Here is a 14632-nt window from a genome sequence, read left to right on the forward strand (position 1 = left end):
CATACTTTATACATTGTATCCCTGATGTATTTAAGATGGCATCAGTCAGTGGGGGAGGGGGTGGGAACCGAGTAAGTGAGCAGTGGGTGGGAAGAACCACAAATAAGGGGCATCCTATAAGGAGAGGAGGGGGCACAGCAGAAATTAAAGGAGGGAAAACACCAGCGTCCAGTCTCCCTAATCATTTTCCCCAGTACATTCAATTTTCTAAACTTTATTCAGACCTTTCATATGCCTCATGCAAAATCCCATTAAAAAAATAAAAACAAGAAAAATGAGAAACCTTTATAAAAGTTTTGAGAGGTGAAGTTATCTTTTTGTAAGACCTTTTAGAGTTGCAGGTTGTTCACGGCCCCACAACAGAGCCCACCCCAGTGTGAATGGCTCCAATTACTAGAAATACATTTCTTTTCCAATTTTTTTATGTGAGCAATCATCTGATTTATAAAAAGATGCAACAAAATGTTACAAAATATCAATTTCAAAACAACATCAAAGAGTGAGTGTATTTAGGGACGCCTGGGTGGCTCTCGGTTAGGTGTCTGCCTTCAGCTCAGGTCATGATCCCAGAGTCCTGGGATCGAGTTCTGCATCGGGCTCCTTGCTCAGCAGGGAGCTTGCTTCTCCCTCTGCCTGCAGCTCCCCCTGCTTGTGCCCGACTCCCCCTTTGACAAATAAATAAATAGCATCTTAAAAAGAGTGAGTGAGTGTACTTAGCCATACTCATCTCATAACAGAGCAAGTGGATGGAATAATTCATGCTGAAGCAGATGGCTATATGAACTGGCAACAGAAAAAGTTGGTAAAAGCAGAGGAACTCTTAACTTTTAAGAATTAGAACCAAGGGGCCACATAATCATCTGACATCAGCTCAATGTTGTATCTATGTTTAGAAAGGTACATGACGGGAACTCCAGGGATCTTCCAGATCTTCATTTAAGGTCCTGGTCAAGGTAACCTGACCACAAGGTAACACTTGTGCTGAGTTACTCTCTGTCCTAAGCAGTCATCTGTATAGGTTCTTCTGTGTGTGCACAGTAATTGCTCAAATCTTGGATCCTTGGCAATCCTTAGAGCCACCCGATCCATTTGCCCCAATTTCTCAATTTCAGCCATTACACCGTCAGTGATACAAGGGATGCAGTTGGCAGTCAGACGGTCTGTCATTGACTGTACTAAGTGAGGTTTGGCTTTAATGGAAAAGTTGATAAAGTTGGTATCAGCCAGGATATGGTGAGGTGGGCCCAGTGGTATGTTATATTGCAAGAATAAGCGGGAAGGATGTTGAGGGATTTTTCTTTCCTTGATTGTTATCTTTCTATTTTGGGTTTTAATCTAACCTTCTCTCTAAGCGTCTGATCTCGGAGACTAAGCATTCTCTTCATGGTTGCATACTTTCTTGCTTTCCTGTGTTCATGCCTCACTCTTGTTTCTTCTGGAGAGGCATTTCCTGATCTGTGCTTACCTGGAGCTTCTGCTCACTGATCCTCATCGCCATAGCTTCTGAGAGAAGATAGAGCTGCTCTCACATTTCTGCAGTAGACAGAGCCATGTGGTCCCGTCTTCCTTCTCCTTCTGCTCGTGCCTCAAAGATGACTTTCCTCTCTGCCCACCTTTACAGGTCCTCTCAGGAATCTTCATGGGGGGGATTGCTGTAGCTTTCTAGGACACTTAGGCTACAGTATAGAATACCTAGCTACTTCCCCAGGTGAGCTCTTACATCCTCTTTATCATGCTCATCCTATCTTTTCCCATTTGCAAATGGCTGCTGTCCATGGCCAAGCATGAGGGAGTGTGAACTGCTGAATCCCAAGTGAGCGCCCCTGTTAGCAGCTCTACACTTGCCTTCCCACCCACTCCAGTGCATGCCTCCAACAATGACAGCCCGTCAGGAGCAGGGGCTCACCTAAAGCTTACATGAGGATAACGGTTTGGTGGAAGGATGGCTAGGAGACGCCACTGGGTGGGAGTGGAGGAATGGAGCAGAGAAGTCAGGTTGGGTTAGATTTCCTCAAACTGGCACTCAAGCTGGGTGTTGGAAGAGGCCTGGCTTCTCCCGTGGGTGAGCGTCGGGGTCATCGGGGCAGCTCTGCAATATTTCCGGGTCTTGTGGCCCCCCCGGGGGGATTGTGCTCCTCTGCGCCCTGAGTGCGGTGTGGCTGTGCTTTACTTGGGCTGAGGAAACGGGGGTGGCAGTGCATGCGGCACTTGCAAGTGGAACCCTTAAGAGCCAGCACCGGAGTCGCTGTGCCCTCGCCTTCCTTCTGCCGTGGAAACAAGCAGTATTTCAGTAGCAGCTGTTCAGTGGGAACGATACAAACTTCGGTGTGTAAACCACAGAGATGATGTCACTACAGCATGACCTAGCTGGGGCTGACGAGTACAGCGGATGAACGTTAGCGCGGATGGCTTACCCATCGTCATGTCTGGGCCTCGATTCCACCGTCAGCTCGGGCAGGTCCGACACTCGCTAAACTTGTCAGGAAGTTTCACTCTGCCTTCGCGTTTCTCACTACAATGTTTAGTCCTCAAAGACACTGAATTGGAGGACAACAGATGTTGGAGGGCATGAGTCTTACCCGTTCTGTCACTTACTTTATTTGGGGGGCAAGTGGGACCAGTTCCCTGAAAGACAGGGGCCCGTGCTGGTGGTGTGTGGGGGTCGGGGGTGGAGGGACAGGGCAGTAGGAGGGGTGCTTAGGTAGGTCTCTAGATAGCCGTGGCGGAAGCCAACGTTGGCTTGCAGGATGTTGCTAAGGGTGAGCCTCCGAGTCGAGGCTCTGGGCCTTTGGTGGGAAACCCTTCAAGTCAGAGAAGTAGCAGCTCACACAGGGAGGCTTTGCAGGTTCCCAGTGTGGAGAGCAGTCTCAGTCCGAGTCTGTCCTCCGTGTATGCTGTGCTCTTCCATCTTCGTGGATTCAGGATGAGGTTATTTGCACTGAGGGAACTGAAGGGTCTCGTCGTCTGAATAATAGGAAATGTCAGCAAAAACGTCTAGCTTTCGCCTCATACGCTTTCTCCCCAATCAGCATCCTGCTGATGACCAGTTAATCTCCGTTTTGTGTGTGGAAACGTGTCATGGATTTCTCTTCCTTTTTTCTAGGTTTTTAGTTCTTCTCAAATTCAGCCCCCAAATGACTGGTTATCTATTAAGGGGAGAGGGGGCTGCCCTGGGAGACAGGGGTGCCGTTTCTATGGAAACGGGAGCTGGCGGTGATGAGCAGGGCCGTCTGGCTTCCTTGTTGTGCGGCTGGCCTTACTGGACACTCAGTCACCCTGTGCTTCCTCCTTGCTGTCCTGTGGCTCCGCGGGATCATATGAATCAGCGGAGCCTTTGTTTCTGCAGGTACAAGGAGAGCACCTGAGCAGAATCCCAGTGTTCCCGTGCCTGCCTCCCCATGCTCTTTCTGGCCATGTCACCTCTGTTCCTTTATTTCACCACAGCTGAGGAGAAAGCAGTCTTACTCTTAAAGCCTTTTACTGCACCTGGGGTTGATCGCAGTGTCTCTGAAGCAGGAGGGGACCTTGAGCCGTCATTTCTGGCCCTCCCCTCAGGGTCAACCACTTCCTCTTACAGGCACCATTTTCCTACTTTAATGGACTCCCAGAGAAGGTTTCCCCATCATCATCCGAGATCTGCTTCCTCTTGCCCACCCAGTTCATGGTCAGCAAGCCAAGCCCGTTACCGTGTGCGCTGACCTCGCTAGGACGGCTGCTCTCAGCATCCCCTGCCCCATGTGACAGCCACCGGCCACTCTGTGCTGGGAAGCCTGCAAGGGCTTCTCACTTCTCTTGGGGTAAAAGCCAAGGTTCCTACAATGACTGAGGGGCCCACGGCACTGTGCCTCTCCACTCTCACCCTGCAGCCTCCACACTGGCCGCTCTGTCTGCTGGAACGTTGCTCCCAGGTGTCCTTCAAGGCTTTGCTGCGGTGTTAGTCTCAGTGACGTCTACACTGCCCACCCTATTTAAAATTGCAATTCACCCCACCCATCACCCCTGATAATCCCCCCCCTCAAATGGAAGGTATTTATCACCTTCCAGCATATTATATAATTTTCTTTTTTATGCCTGTTTTATTTTTGCCCCCCCACCCCTGCCCCCATCAGAATGTTGGCTGAACTCGTATGAGGACTTTTGGCTGATTTGTTCTCCGATGCATCCAGGCACCCAGTGCAGTGCCTACTACGTCCAAGGTTCTCAGTGACTGTCGAACAATGAGTGAATGAGTGGCATCCTACCTGAAAAGTCTCTCTTTGCTTCTGTCTGAATAATCAGGTTCCTTGAATCCTGTTCTCAAAACTTCTTTTGGAATTGAGAGGTTCTAAAATTCATGCTCTGAACCTTGTACGTGGCTGTTTACAATGGTCTGCAAATAGATTCTCTCCTTTTCAGGATTTCGTTTATTGTTTGCTTCTGAACAGCCTCTTCCTGATGGTCCAACTTAAGTCTACAGTTGAGAAGATAAAACAGTTATTAGGGAAACAGTAGGATTTACTTTGGGAAGACCTGCTTAAAATGTCAGTATTTAGCATTTGTACTATTTTGTCTGAATTTAAAAATAAGTATGAGTTAAATATAAATTTTCTATGTATGACTGTTCTTGCTGACTTTTTTTGTGGTTATCCACAAAAGTAGTAGAAAAGAAGGTCCCATCTGGGAAAATGCAGATCTTTGAGAAGAGAGACCTCTACATAGAAGAATATGGTAAGCTGTTTTTGATTAGAATTGTATTACCTAATTCTCAATTTAAGTGAAAGAGAAAGACCACAGCTCCCTTTTCCATGACACTGTGACCGTCTCTCTAATCTGGGAGCTGGAAAGTCACATGAGAGTGTTTTTGAACTGTGTGTCCTTAGAAAAATACTAAAGTTCCCAGACCAAAATGCTCAGTTTTTGCCAGAAAAATGATTCCTGGATTCTGTAATCTATTGGAAACTGCCTGGGGCTCCTAGCTACCTACAGCGCCCATTTTTATGATAATACGGTCAGGACTTGTCTGGCAGTTAGGAGATGGTGAAGACAGGAGACCGAACCCCCTGTTTGATCCTGACTTAGCTCTGCTCCGCCCGGCTGAGTGGCCTGGCTGGTGGCCCTCCCCTCCAGCCCTGGCTCAAGGCTGCGCTGAGACACTTGGATTCAAGTCTCTGTAACCAAATTGTGCAAAATGAAGATTGGCGATTTTCGTTCCTGTCACCAGACGGGGTTGGCGTGTAAGTATGTGTTATGAGTGCTCTTGAATCCACAGCAAACTGGGCTGAGCTGTTTAACAACAGCGAGGAAGGCACACCGGCCGTCCCCTTGGGATATGGCCTGTGTCCCGGGCACACTTTAAAGGGGTCATCAGAGACCTGCAGGAAGGCTGCATCCTTCATCCAAAGACACGCTGATAAGCATGTGTCATTCTGGAGGCGTCAGATGGTGCCAAAGTGCATGGAGTTAGAGAAAGATAATGCAACAGATAATAAGGAGATGCATAGCCATGCAGGGTCAGCTCTCTGACCACTGCGTTGAAGTCATCAAAGCGCCTCCGAACACTTACGGCCAAAAGCCTCACAAAAGCCCGCTTTCTGCTATGAGCACTTTAGGAATGTGAGTTAATGCACCAAAGTTTCAAAGTTTTCATCCAGTTCAAGTCCAGGGAGAGAGAAGGGTCTGTGCATACCCCCACCCGGCTCTCCACACCCGAGAGGACCGAGTGAGCTCCAGACGCCCGCAGAGCTGCCGGCCATTGGAGAAGCAACCCAGGCCGGGGCTCCACCCAGCAGGTCCTCCGCCATCCCTCCCTCTGCCTCTCTGAGGAGTCGGGTTTGTGATTTCGGGGGCACTGGGATGGTCCCGGTGCCACCACACTCAGCTTCTCACGCAGGAGCGCAGTCACCCGCCTGCCGATCGTGGGAGACACACGAATGGCCCAGGATGAGGAGTGAGGCCGCTGGGTCTTTGACAAGAGTCGAGAGAGGGAAACCTGTCGGATAAGACTCAGAGCTCACTCGGCAAACAGAAGCAGAGTACAGAGCAGTGTGGGGGGCAGACGGAGTTCAACCGGGAAGGCCAAGCGTGTGCTTTTAGTGCCATGTCAGCGGTGAATGCCCGCTGTGACCGGATCGTAGAAGGCAGGCCCCAGGCTTTGGTTTGGAGATCTGATCTTCCAGCCGTGCCTTCCCCGAGCCCTAGGGTTCCTGATGAGAGCCACCAGGGGGAGGAGGAACGAGAGCTCGTGGACCTCGGCCCCTCCCTTACGGTAACTGACTTCTGAAATATGTACTTGTTTGTACAAGTTCACATGAAATAGTGTGTTGGTATGACATGAGCTCTTCCTGAGTAACAGCCCAATTATCCCGTTCATGCCCAGATAGCAGCAGGGCTGCACACGGAGATGCTTTGAGTGTTTACAAAAGCGTTGCGCGTAGAATTCAGTCCAGCACACACCTCACATCCCGTCACCGCCAGGGGGGCTGTGTGTCCTTGTTTGGTGGCTGGTGTGCCCGCCTCCCTGGCATCTTCCTGGCAGGCAGGGTAGCAGGGCGGGTGGGGACTCTGCCCGGGACTCACACTGCCTGAGCCTCCGTTCTGACTTCAGCCACCATTTACCCATTGTTGAACCCCAGAAAGTTACTTCCCTGCTTTTGAACTTCTGTTTATTTATAAAATTAGGCAAAACAGTTACAGTATCTTTCTCACCAGTTTGTTTTGAAGTTTGAGTTCATATGGGAGAAACACTTGGCATACCACCTGGCATGCCACAAATAATTGCAATGGTATGGGGTCCTTATTGTAAGATGTTGTCATTCTGGAAAGGAAGGGTGGATGCTGGTGTGCCTTCAGGGCAAAGCAGAGGGGAGCTGGAGGTGTGGAGAGAGAGGGAAGGCAGTAGCCCCCCATGATCACATGTGCACTGCATATTAACTGATCCCGTGTACTTGAAACTTACCTGTAATCCCGATAGGTGGCTTAATTGAGTGGTCTGGTTATGACAGCTGGACTGATGGGCCAATGGGGCCAGAGTTAACACCCTTTCCCTCAGCGTGGCTCTGTGCTCCGTCAGCCCTGTGTGGCATTCCTGGAGGAAACACAGGAGTTTGGAACAAGAGGTCCTAAGTCAGGCTCCCCGCCCAAGAGGACAGTAGATGAGAGTACAGTCCAGTCCCTAGATCAGCAACGAGGGCTGTCATCTCGACAGACTCGCTCACCAGGGTCACTCATGGAGACCCTCCAGGGCCAGGCGCTGCCTTAAAATTCAAGTAGGAAACGGTTGTTGAGAAACACTGCTTCTCTTGGAGCCCCTTTTGTGATCGAGAATCTGAAATATGCTACGTGGTAAGTGCCTAGGACAGTGGTCAGAACGGGCCCAACTAGAAGACGTGTAAGAATCGCCACCGAGGCAGCTGACAGGCGAAGCAAGGACATTAGCAGGTGGCTCAGCCTGAGAATTTGTAGCACGAATCCCTGGCAGGCGTGGCCTTGGGAACCAGAGTGGAAAACAGAGTGGAACATGACCAGATACGGATCTGACTGCAGTGACCTTAAAAACAAAGAACATTCTGTGAACAGTGGTCTTAAACCCCTTCTCATGGCGTTTCTCAAACGCTTCACCGTAATGCCTCACTTTCAAAGACCTGTCCTCTATTAGCAGTTATGTCGACAACATAAGGAAATGAATGGTTTCATTTAAAACATTCCAGAAGTCTCCTCACTCAGGTTCCCAAAACCAGGCCCTTGCCTCCCCCCCCCCCCCCGCCCCTGCCCGGTGTATCAGCTGCGTCCTCACTTGGAGTGGTTTCTGAAGCTCTCTGAGTTTGGGAAGTCTCTGCCCTCAACCGGCACACTCTTCTCTTCCCAAAATGACACAGATGGAGCCAACTTGACATTCAGGGAGTCTTTGGAGAGTTTTCTACAGACTTGGAGATCTTCAGAATCAAAGTAGCCTGGAACTGGCTCATGGGGTCAGGGAACGCTGTGGAAAGGTGTATTTCTGTGAAATGCCCGATGGTAACCCTGCTGCCTGGAACAGGGAGGTGTCGGCTTGTGCGCATGAGCGTTCTGGGGAGACCTGGCAGCGTCCCTGGCACTGTCTCACTGTCTGGGTCCGTGTTGCTCAGGGCTTGTTGCCTTCCAAGCTCTGCCGTTCCGAGAAGGGCCTTCGCAAGGAGACATGCATTGCAATGCTGTAGAGAATGGAAATGCATCTAGGGAAAGACTGCAGAAAACTCTCTGGTTGACCCAGCTCACCGACAAGGCAAGGTGCCAGCTGCAGGGAAGCCAGGCTGGAATGAGAAGGAAAAGTCTGTGTCCGTCTTTGGAAAAGCTCCCAGGAGTTCTGACAGCCTTGCTCTTAGGGATGAGCGTAGCCCATGTTTCCTTTTATGACACGATTCTTGCTCAACATCTGAGCACATCCGATTGTTCAGAATCATCAGCTCCTGGCATGTCTCCGAGGCTTTATGGCTCCAGGACTGGCCTCTGCTCACATTCAAACAAAAATCTGGTGACTGGTAGAATATAAAATTTCACTTAAAAATACAATTATGAAGAACCTAATTTAATCTAATTCTTTTAACATCAGTAATATGTGTATGTATTTAACTGTCAGCTTTACAGCTCCTTTGAAATAAGATTGGGTCTTTGTTAACACAGAGCTTAGGGGAAACCATGCATGAGGATTTTCCAGGCTGTTCTTTTAAAAATCTCTGCTTGTGCAGAAAAGCATTCATGGCTGAAAAAGTTTGGGAAACGCTGAATTCTTAAAGCTCACCTTATTTGCTTTAAATAAGAATGTCACACCAAATGTTAGCACCTGAACTAGCTGTGTTTATGGCAGGATTTCTCACGTATTTGTGTCAGTCTGCGGCAGTAGCTGGATTTTGGGGGCAGATTATGTGTCAGGAGGAGGAGATCTCCCCATCTCTGGGTCCCGCAGACCGCTCTCCCTGGTGACTTGACCTCATCCCCCGGTGAGGAAGGCAGCCTGTCTCTGACGGTATTAGTTTTCTGTGGCTGCTGACAAAATACTGTTCTGGGTGTCTCAGAACAACAGACATGCACGCCCTCACGGTTCTGGAGGTCCCAAGTCTGAAATCAAGGTGTCTCGTGCCGTGGGCTGTGGCCCCGTCCCTCCAGCCTTCTCCCTCTGTCTTCACACGACGGCTCTCCCTGTGTGTCTCTTCCCTTCTCCTTGGAAAGACAGCGGGCACGCTGGATTTAGGGCCCAGCCTACCCCAGCGTGACCTCACCTTACTAATTACATCTACAGTGTTTTTATTACCAAATATGGTCATATTTTGAGATGCCGGAGGCTAGGACGGCATATCTTCTTTATTTTTTTTGTGGAAGGGGGATATTGCACAATTCAACTCGTAACACTGACTTACTGACATTTGTCTCAAAGCATATAGCTTCTAGGTCCTTTAAAATTTTTGGAGGATTACTGCCCATCTTGTTGGAATTTTAAGGAACAATATCTTTGTCACTAAATTTGACGACTCTGCTCTGTTCAGTGGATCAATTATGGGATCATTACTGCTGTTTTCTTGGTGCTTTCTGTTTTTTTTTTTTGTTTCTTTTGGTGACTTTTCCTTGGGGAAAAGCAATGGGGGGAGGAAGAGAGGGGAGTGATTTGGGTATAAATAATTAGGACAGCCACCATGGTGAGATTATGACGCATGGTGCTTTGGGGGATGTGCCGCCCGGCAGGGACACATCTCAGCTGGATGCAGTGAACAGGAAAGGGGTTGTCTTAGGTTAGTTAGTGCCCATCAGGCTTAGGGAACGGCAGTGAGACGTGCCAAACCCTGAGGTGTCTACATCATTCTCATTTCTCTGGACGTCTCACTTCATTCTGACAGGCGCTGTTCTAAGATGCTGCATGCTGTGTTGGTGTGGGAACCCAGACAGCTAACTGTGTGACAGTGAAACCCCGGGGCACACACGCCTGCTTCTCTCGCCCTGCTGGTCAGGACACTGGTGCTGGCTGCTGGCAGGGTCCCTGTGGCAGGAGGACGCATGGCTTCATTTATATTTCTGACTTCTTTCTTCCTATTCCAGATAGATTGCAAACATGAATAGTGGGGCCATTTGAAAATAAAGTTAAGAGTAGAGAGTTTTCAGACTGCAAGCAGAAAACCTGTGTGTCTTAAGTGTCCAGAATCTCATGCTTGAAGATATTGAGACAACAGCACATCCAGGCCTAGAACCAGGGTTGGTTCTCCTAGTGTGCGAAGGTGCTGGTCTCGTTATTTCTCCCCGGCCCCTAAGGTGTGGGGCATGTGGGAGCCAGAGGGCAGGACAGGGCGAGGACTCACCACTCGCAGGAGGGGCGGAGGTTCCTGGGAAGCCAGCCCTAACCTCCCTGCCCCAAACCTGTTCCCAGAGGCGTGGCTGGGTGATGCCAGGAACCGCCCCTCACTTGAAGTGGTAGGGTGTTGAAGCCCGGGAGAACCCCTAGCAAGCACCATGGGGAGGGGGTCCTGGGGCTGCAGGGGACGTTCCAGTCCCCTCCACCCCCCCAGCACCGCCTGCACCTCTGTCCGTGGGCCTGGCCACGTGTCACTTCTGTCCATATGCTTGTGATCGCTAGTCCCTGTCGGACACTCGCTGCACATATGTGGGTATAGGAATTTCTTTGTCGGACGATGCTTTGCCTTCCCCCCCTTGCAAACTGGGCTACAGTTTATTTTCTGCTGTTCTGCTGGAAGCTTTTAGGGGAGGGAGCCTCACTTTATGTCCCCTCTTCCTGAAAGCCATCCTGGTCCCTTAATCTGGATTTAATGTCACTGCAGCAGTCTCCTAGAACACCCTGTGGGCACAGCTGTGGGACCATTTACCGCACCTCAGAGGAAATTGCCTATTTTTTCTTTCTTTTCCTCTGGGCATGGGGCATGGGCTCTCCGGGGCCAGAGGAGGGCAGGAGAACTCCTTGTCCTGACCACTCCAGGAGCCTCCAGGGTCCAGCGCCAAGCCTCTTACGGGATCATGACTCAGAATTTGCGTTGTCTGCCTCTTCCTGCCATTCTGTTCATTCATTATTTCCCCTAACAAACGGTCCAGGATGGAAATGAGGACATAAATGATACATTCCCAAGGCCAAGCCTGCAGAAGGAGGAGACTCTGGAGCAGCCTCCTCAAAGGGCACCCCCAAAGTCCCTAGCATTTCTGCATTATTCATTGTCTCTTTCCCAGACACACCATTTCATGCTGTGACCAATTTAAAAGAAACGAGGTTATTGTTAAGATGCGTCCTTTCAAAAAGCTACAGCCACATCTCCCTTGAGGTTTCCGGTTCCTTCCCAGGCAGTGGATGAAATCTGTGTTGGGGGATGAGAACTAAGAGGGAAGAGTTTATTGGGGAAAGAAAGAAATGTAAAATGTCACATACCATGGAAGGCAGCGTCGCCTCGCTATGCGTTTCGCCCAGTCTGTCAGACGAGTACGTGTGCACCTCGGGGGACATTTCCTGCTACAGGTTGGCTCTCCCAAGATGACCCATTTCGGCTGTCGGTTGGGACTCGAGCTCGGTCGTCATGGCCTGGCTGGCGGGGCAGCCCCTCCATCCGGAGCCTCGTTCTGTGGGCCCTGCATCTCAGCCGCCTGACCCCTGGCTTTTCCTTCAACATCCCATGCTCGGTCTGGCCTCCATGCCTTGATGTGCACGGTTATCGGCTGTCCCCGTGTTCCTTTCCACGGCTAGACAGTGCGTACCCTTCCTTGTTGATGGATGGGCAGTGCAGGTGCCGAGTTCCCTGTGAGGTGAGTTTTGGAGACTGAGGATAGGACAGCTCAGCGGTTCCGTCCTCTTTGCTCCGGGCAGTAGGTATCGTACATGAAGTGTCCTCACCGAGATGGCTTCTCTGCACATCCGGTCTGGTCGCTAGGTCAGAGATCTTCAAATGCAAGGGCATGTCATACTCACCTCGGAGCTCTCATGTCTGACGTAGAGCACACATACGTGTTTGGGTGTGGGCAGAACATCGTGACTTGCTGGAAAGTACACACTTCTCTGGATCATTTATAAAATGCCTGCCCCTCTCTGCTTTTTGAAATAGAAAATCATCAAAACTGGTAGACATGTAGATAAAACTGACTTCCGGATCATGGTCTGGTCCAAGGACTGGCAGACTGGTCTGGAAGAGCGGATTGTGAATGGTTCTGGCTTTGCAGGTGATATGATCTGTCCCGTCCACGGCGCCTAACCCTAACCCTAACCCTAAACAGGTGAACAGGTGCGGCTGCGTTCCAGCACAGCTTTCGTCATGAGGTCAGGGCTCAGGGCTAGCACGTGGGACGAAGTCTGCAGACTCCTGACTCAGAGGGGGCAGACGTGGGGAAGCAGAGCATGGGCATAGACGTGGATGTCACTTCTCCGCAGACCCGAGGTGAGCTAAATCACCCATGTAGTAGGAAAAGAAACCCGAGGGCTTGGAGTGACCTTTGGATCAAAGCTGGTGACCCTGACAGTAAAGAACCTCCCAGCGGAGGTGTCGTGGCCAGAGGCCGCCCCGCCCGGGAGGCTGCTTGCCCGGGCAGCCGCGGAGAGCGCGGGTTTGGGCCTCAGAGGAGGTCAGCGTGAAATGCTAACAGAGGGGACACCGCAGGCAGTCGTGTCAGGCAGTGAGAAGTGGCCGGTCCAGGGAAGATGCCAGGATCTAGAGCCACAGGGTCCTCGAGACAGGAGTGGAACCCGAGAGCACAGGCAAAGGGGACTTTCGGGAGGGAAGTCCACGAGCAGCTCTGGCCCAGCTATGGCAAGCGCTGGGCTGACGGGCGAGAGGGAGGGGGTGGGAGGGGCGGGTATAATCAGCCGTCCACCTGAGCTCCGTTTGGGGCAAATCCGATTTCTGTTTCATTTCTGTCACTAACATTAGGCATCACCTTGAAGGGATGGGGGAACGTTTGTCATTTAGGGAATATTTTTACGAGGACATATCGATACAATGCTAATAAGGCAATTTTTAAGCCTCTTGAATTAATGCCCCCAAAATGCCCACATTGGGCTTCACTGAAAAGCTCCGTGAAGACAAATAATCAAGCCTCCCTGTGTGTCTCCAGCTTTGCACCAATGGCCATTCCCCCATCTTGACAGCCACATGCCTTTTCCACCCTCTGCTGTAAAATCCCACCAGCCTTTCAAGGGCCAGGCTGTGCCCTTCCCCCTTCCCAAAATGGCGCTGCCTTCATGTGCCCATGAGCTTCACCTGGCACTCTGTAGTGACGGGCTTTTGCGGGGCTGACATGCGCCGGGGCCCTGGTTTCCCGTGGGTCGGCCCTACCTTCCCCCATTCTGCACATTAGCACCTGTGGCTCAAGCGCCTGGCACCTGTTGGCTCGGCACCAGCCCAAGTGGGGCCCATTACCAACGCTCAAGGGCACCCTCATGGATTGGGTCACTGCAGAGCTGACAGCACGGGCTGGGGGGCTTCCGAGACTGCTGCTGCCACCGTCCCAGGCGGCCTCACAGGACGGCTGCCGCGTGGTGTCTGTGCACGGCCACCGCCCTTGCCCGCTGCCGCAGTGTGCTCGCCACACCAGCTCCCCAAGTTGGCCTCGCCCCTTAGCACGTCGGACGGCATGAGGCTCCCGGGACGCGCTCATGTCGTCCTGCGTGTGGACATTCACTGCTGTTCCTCTCGTTACCGCCGCTCCGGGGCTGGCCCATTCTCTTCCAGTCGTGAGTGATGGACACCCGCCCAAGTGATTTACACAGAACAGTCACAAACCACCAAGCCGCTGGCTCTGCCGCGACAAAGGCACTGTGTCTACTGAAGTCACGACCTCTGCCGTACCCGGACTCAGGTGTTCCCAGAACGGAGACACGAGCCCCTCCTCCGTTGGGCCCTCGGAAGCCGGGCTGTGGGCGCGAGCTAGGCGGTTACACTGTGGGACCGTCACCCTCTCGAGGCCCGTAGTTGGGAGCGAGGCAGCGCTGGTGGCATGACGGGAAAGGGCAGCGAGTAGGACCAGGCGGGGACAGAGATTAGCCTGCCTGTCAGCTGGGCCCCAGATCCCCTCAGGGGCACATCAGACGGGGCGGAGCCTGCCCCCGACCCGGTTCTGCTCCGCTGGCAAGAGCCCAGGGGCTGGGGATTCTTCTGACCCTCCTGCCTGAGGGCTTCCGAATGGGACCGGCTTTCATCCTCCCACACAGGCCGTCCTCCTGTATCCCACCTGCCCTGGGCATCCCCAGAGTATCCATACTTTAAATGTTGGAAACCCCCATCTTCTGCTCAGGCTCTTCTTAATATGTCTGTAATCACCGGGATAAATGTCAGCCCTGACGAGGTTCCAGCTTGCTTCCCATCACGCCGGGGTGCAAGGAGCCGGACTCGTCCCTGCAGAGCAGAGCCCTCTGCTGGCCTGCTCCAAGCTGCGGCGCACAGAGCACACGGAGGGAGCTGCTGGGCTCAGACCCGCCGGCTTTCAGATGCAAGGAGAGCTCACGAGAAGGGGGTCCTGGGAGGCTGTGGGGTTTGGCTCCGTAAAGTGGAGTAGCCTCAGAGAGAAGGAGCAGCATGTGTCCCATGGGACACAGCAGACGTTGTGTGGGAGAGATTCCTGTATTCATGTAACAGACTTTGACTGCAGGTCACCTACGGCCCAATTCAGGGCTGATGTCATGGGACACAGAAGTGCTCACGAG

General features: G+C 51.8%; 1 protein-coding gene and 1 pseudogene across 4 annotated transcripts in view; one reads left to right on the forward strand and one right to left on the reverse strand.

Annotated features, from left to right (window-relative positions):
* Nucleotides 1–14632, forward strand: part of DPP6 (dipeptidyl peptidase like 6) — an 898846-nt gene that overhangs the window by 229825 nt on the left and 654389 nt on the right. The gene's annotated exons all lie outside the window — the stretch shown is intronic.
* LOC118520835 (rRNA-processing protein FCF1 homolog pseudogene) lies at nt 835–1403 on the reverse strand (annotated as a pseudogene).

The sequence above is a fragment of the Halichoerus grypus genome, chromosome 12 (genome assembly GCF_964656455.1).
Source record: "Halichoerus grypus chromosome 12, mHalGry1.hap1.1, whole genome shotgun sequence".
Classification (NCBI taxonomy): Eukaryota; Metazoa; Chordata; class Mammalia; order Carnivora; family Phocidae; genus Halichoerus; species Halichoerus grypus.